Below are 6,244 nucleotides of genomic sequence, written 5' to 3'. Positions count from 1 at the left end.
TATTGATTGTTCTCGCTTATTTTCTTTCAACTATAAGTTGTGATGAGATGGTTAGTCTGATAATAAGTCCAACTTCCTCATATCTGAAAGTGCTAACCATGATATTAATTAGGACCAGTAAGAAGATTTTTTGGATAATCTACTTCCACAAACTTACTTTTACGCTAAGAACAATTTTGCTATTTGATTTCCACTTTTTATGGGTCAATGAAATCTTTAGGGTCAGATCCCAATTTAAGTGTAGGATTGTACCCCATAGTCAGCTTCTACCATATTATGTAACCAATATATTTAGTTTTTTCAAATTATTTAACTTGTGTTGGAAACTTCAGACAAAAGCCTCTACGTCCTACCTCCTTCTGCTTCTTCTTCCTCTTCAATAAGCAGGTACACAAGCATGCTAAGTTTGAATAGTAGATATCATCACTTTGTTTATGTCTCCGTCATAATGAAAAGTTTCAAATGCAAGAGCAATATTTTGTAATTATGCCTTCTTTGTTTTTACATTTTTTTTATTATTAAAAAATATGCAAATAAATACATAAAACTTGTACATGATTGATATGAAATTTTTATGACAATTCTCTTGTATTTACATCTGATGGTTGTTATTAATCGATGCCACACTGAGTAATTGTTTGATTTATGCCCTTTAGTTGTTTTTCTTATTTTATTTGCTAAGGCTACTAGATGACCTCATCCTACAATCTATTATTACTCCACTATATAATACGCGATTCATGACCAGTTATTTATTTTTTAAATAAATGGGCATGTATATTCTAGGTGTATATATATATGGCGTTAGGCATAAATGTCTGAAGTTTGGCTTTTCGATAGTTGCGCATGTTGGAAGTTTGGCCTTGACAAACTAATCTTCATATGCATATCTCGAAAGCTTAGTTTTGGCAAACCAAAGTGTTGAAATTTTCCAAAATTTATGCTAAACTTCAGATAAAATTTGACACGAATTTTATAATTTCAATCACAAATGGCTATACTAACAAACTTAGATTGAGATCCACCTCAACTCTGTAGGGTCCATGCCCATTGTGAAAAGAAAATGAAAAGGAGGGTCGAAAAACACATTAATTGGCAATAGTTCCTCTTTTCTTATTGGCCAAAGAAAAGGTTGGCAAAGTTTTTTGCCAATTTTAGTGAAGTTGCCACCGGCTAAAAGTTATATAGGGAAGAAAAATTGACACTATTTCATTCCTATAAATTAAGAGCTTTAACTCATTCGTAAATCACATTAAATCACATAGAAAGAAAAAATATAGAGAATTGTGATGTATATCATAGACTATACAAAAAAATAGTTTGAGAAACAAAATAGAGTATGAACGATATTTTAGTAAAGTGAGAAATTAAAAGAGGGGTTTCTTTGAGTGTGTTGTGGTTACTTTCAGTGTTGTACTCGTGACTATCCAATGTAAAATTCTTACTATAGTGATATCAGTTGCTTCTCTTGGTCTGTGGTTTTTTTCTTATTTAAAAGGATTTTCACATAAAAATTTTGGTGTCATTGTTTTTCCATTTTATTTCTATTATTTTGATTATATATATATATATATATGTGTGTGTGTGTGTGTGTTAGTCCACATTTTCCTAACAAACTGGTATTAGAGCGTTGGTTTGCAATATTTATATTATTGAAAAAAATGATGGAAGCAAACACAAGTAGAATGGTTACTTTGAATGACGTTCATTATGTCATTTGGAAGGGGGGGGGTATGAAAGATATGCTCTATGTTAAAAAAATTTATCAACCCGTCTTTACCACTATAAAGCCTGGAAATAAAACAGATGAAAAGTGTAATCTATTGAATAGATAGGTTTGTGGACTTATTAGGCAATGGATTGACGACAATGTATTGAACCATATTTTTGGGGAGACACATGCTCGAATCCAATGGAAAAATCTTGAAAGTTTGTATGCTCGGAAGAATAGGAACAACAAAATGTTCTTAATAAAGTAGATATTAAGTTTAAAATATCATAATGGTTCTCCGATGACAGATCACCTGAATAATTTTCAGGGGATCACTAATCAATTATTTGCTATGGGCATTAAATTTGATGAAGAAATTCAACGCTCGCTTCTACTTGGTTCCCTACCAGACTCTCTGAAAATATTTAGAACTTCATTGTCAAATTTTGCTCCGAATAGTGTGATATCTATGAATTTCGTCAAGAACAACGTCTTGAACGAAGAAATGAAAAGAAAATCTCAAGGTTCCTCTTTGTCGGATGTCGTCCTTAGGAAGAGAAACAAAAATTGTGGTTCTCAGAATAGAGAGTATAATAGACGCAAATTAAGAGGCAAACTTAAGGATATTGATTGTTATCATTGTGGCATGAAAGGGCACACAAAAACTTTTTGCCAAAAGTTGAAAAGGGAGAATAAAGACAAAGAGGAAAACAAAGAAGATGACACTGAAGATTGCGTAGCCACTATCACCACCGAAGATCTTGCTATTGTCTTTGATGAGGATATGATAAGTATTTTGTCACGCCCTGGAAGGGTACCCTAGACGTGACCGGCACTCGAAATCCATTTCTGACCTTCCAGCGAACCACCTGATTCAGTCACTTCATCATTCAGTCATATACACACAAAGTAGGGTTCAATCATAAACATACTATTCACAATATGGGGGCCGAAGGCCAAACATGTTCAACTCAACAAAACAAGTAAAATAGGACTTCTCAACAATAGCAGTCCAACCTTCCCACACTCTAGTCTATGAAGCCTCTATCAAAGCCTAGAAGGTGCCAATGATAAGTCCATGGCTACCAACAATCCAAAATAAAGGAAGCGACAACAAAACTATACAAAAAAGCTCAACATCCTCCGGAAAACTAGGAGGACTCACCAACTGGCTAAGTGTGTAAGTGGATCTTCAACAGAGCGCCGATTGATGATCTCTAGTACCTGTCTCTGCATCATAAAATGATGCAGGTCAAAGGGCGTCAATACATGGAATGTACGAGTATGTAAAATGGCCGAATGAAACAACATCAAGAAGACATCAATATCAACTCAGGACCTCAACTCATATATATACATGACAACTCACTCAAGTGTCCTAAGTCTAACAAGGATAGTTTAGACGGGACTAACTCATAAGCCTCTCAACTCAACTGACTCAGAGTACTATCAAGACCTAAATGGAAGTTTCTCTTAACCGACAACCATCACCTATGAGCCGGTGATAGTACAACAATCAGACATTGTTGCCACGTCCGTCCGTACCTTGCTAGGGCATGAACGCCTCCCTAATCATGGATACCATCGATTAGTCAAGTCCTATCATTTCAGGATAAATAAATGGGAAACATCCGACTTTAACGGTTCGATCCCATGGGAAGCATCCGACTTTAAAGGTTCTATCCCTACCTACGTTGGAGGCGTAGTTCTTGGGGTTCGAGTACGGACTATACTCTCCCCCGCCTCGGTGCTCGATACTCCTCCCATGACTCTATGCTCATAAGACTCCCTCCAATCATCTCAAACAAACCCTCACGACTAGTTTTATGTGGGACATTGCCAACTCATCAACTCTATTCTCATTTCAGCTCAATTAAGTCATAATGGCAAGTTCCATTTAGGACCTCGTCCCCTTCTCAAAGTTCTGAAAAAATAGGCAAAAATGCACCTGGCGCGATAGTGGCGCATCGCGCCATTGCAGCGCCAAGCTGATTATGCCTAAAACCTACACACTTTGCAGTGGCGCGCCGCGCCAAGGACCAAACTACTGAGGCATGTTTCTGGCGCGATAGTAGTGCGTCGCACCCTTATAGCGCCAAGGCCAATATTTTCTGGGTTCTGGAAATTGGCTTGAAAACCCTGCACACCTTTTAGTGGCACGCCGCGCTAGAGCCCAAACTACTGAGGCATGTTTCTGGTGCGATAGTGGCGTGTCGCGCCACTACGGCGCCAAGCCCAGATTTCCAGTAGTTGAAACCCAGGCCTGAAATTCCTGTTGTGCTAGTTCATCTTAGGATCGTCATATCTTTCGACTCCAAACTCCAAAAATTACATTCTTGGTGGCGTTGGAAAGAAGACTCGACGACCATTAATTTAATAGGTCTTGGGCTACCCATATCATCATATATCAAAACATAGGGTCGTTAGAAGTCAACCCCTTATGCAAACTCCTTCTCAAACTTAGCCACGACGAACCTTTTTGGTCTTAGCTCGATCCTAGGGGTCCTCCGTGACCCCATATCACCTCCAACACTCCTCAATTACTCGGGGACTCATCTCAACTCAAGCACACACTTCTAAATAATTGGGTTCGACCCGGCACGATACAAGAAGGGTCCGAATCCTAGGGAAGAATTTTTGAGGGGTGTTACATATTTTTGTGATAAGTTAAATTGGGTTATGGACACCGGTGTGCATTTTATGTGACATCAAGAAGGGATTTTTTTCTCTTTCTATACTCCAGGTGACTTTGGAACCTTGAGTATGAGTAATGAGATTGTATCTAGGGTAGTTGATATTGGTACAATTTGTTTGAAAACTAATGTTGAAACTAAACTAGTTTTGAACAATGTGAAACATGCACTTGATGATCGTCTGCACCTGATTTTTATTGGTGTTTTGGATGATGAATAATATGTTAGTACCAGTGGTGGTGGAAAATAAAAACTCATTAAGTGTTCCTTGATTGTGTTTCTTGGTAACAAACATTATGGTTTATACTAGACTACGACTTCTGCTTGTGCTGATATGGTGAATGCAGTTGAGAGCGATAACTCTTCAACATTATGCAACAAGAGGCTTAGCCACATCAGTGAGAAAAGACTTAATGTTCTAACTAAAAAGAAATTATTGTCAAATTTTCAAAGTGCTAAATTAGAAAATTGTTAGCACTGCTTGGTAGGAAAGCAAAATAGAGTTTTCTCTAAATCTAACTCTCCTTCATGAAAGATAGAGTTTCTTGAGTTGGTGTACTTTGATTTATGCAGTCCAATGAAGACAATGACTTTGGGTGGTGCACTCTACTTTGTCACTTTTATTGATGACTTCTAGAGAAAATTTTGGGTCTATGTCTTGGAGACTAAAGACCAAGTGTTAGGTGTCTTTAAGAAGTTTCAGGCTTCAACTGAAAGAGAAACTTAAATATATTCATACTGATAACTGTGGTGAATATTGTGGACCATTTGACGAATATTGGAAGTATCAAGGTATTAGACACCAGAAGACTCCTCCTAAGACCCCTCAACTTAATGGGTTCACAGAGGGTGTGAACAGGGCCTTGATGTAAAAAGTTAGATGTTTGCTTTATGATGCAAATTTGTCGAATGCCTTTTGAGATGAGGCCTTATTGCCGCTACACATGTTATTAACTTATCTCCTATTGTTGCTTTGCAAAGTGATGTTCCAAATAGAGTTTGGTATGGCAAGGATATTTCTTATGACCATTTGAGAGTATTTGGTGGCAAAACTTTTGTACATGTGTTGAAAGATGAGAATTCAAAGTTAGATGCCAAGACAAGGAAGTGTATTTTCATTGGTTATGGCCTTGATGAATTTGGTAGCAGGTTGTATAATTCAACTGAGAAGAAGCTTGTGAGAAGCTGTGATATCGTCTTCACGGAGAATCAAACCATTGAAGATATTGACAAAGCAAAAAAGCTAGAATCTTCAAATTCAGATGGCGTAGTTCATCTTAATCAAGTTTCTCATACAAGTGTGCATGATATTGGTGGGCTTGATGATCATGGTGATGCGCATAATCATCGTCTCAGATCAACATATTGATATTAATAATAACAATGATGTTGTTATTGATGATGGTCCTGCTCATGAAGTTGAGGACAAATCAAATATTCCTTTAAGAAGGTCCACAAGACATTATATTCCTTCTTTTTGTTATTCACCTAATAAGTATGTCCTACTTACTGACGGGGGTGAACCCGAATGTTATGAGGAGGTCATGGAAGATGAGCACAAGGATCAATGGATTGAAACCATGCAAGATGAAATGAAATCTCTGCGACCACACTTATGAGTTGGTGAAATTGCCTTAGGGCATGAGATCTTTAAAGAACAAGTGGGTGTTCAAAGTAAAGTTAAAGAACACAGCTTGATGTCTAGGTTCAAATCTAGATTGGTTGTTAAAGAATTTTGTCAAAGAAAGGGTATTGACTTTGACGAAATATTTTCTCATGTCTTGAAAATATCCTCCATTCGTACAGTAGTTTGGCTACTATTCTTAATTTAGAGATTGAG

This window comes from Solanum dulcamara, chromosome 9 (genome assembly GCF_947179165.1).
Source record: "Solanum dulcamara chromosome 9, daSolDulc1.2, whole genome shotgun sequence".
NCBI lineage: Eukaryota > Viridiplantae > Streptophyta > Magnoliopsida > Solanales > Solanaceae > Solanum > Solanum dulcamara.
Note: the sequence above shows the minus strand (reverse complement) of the source record.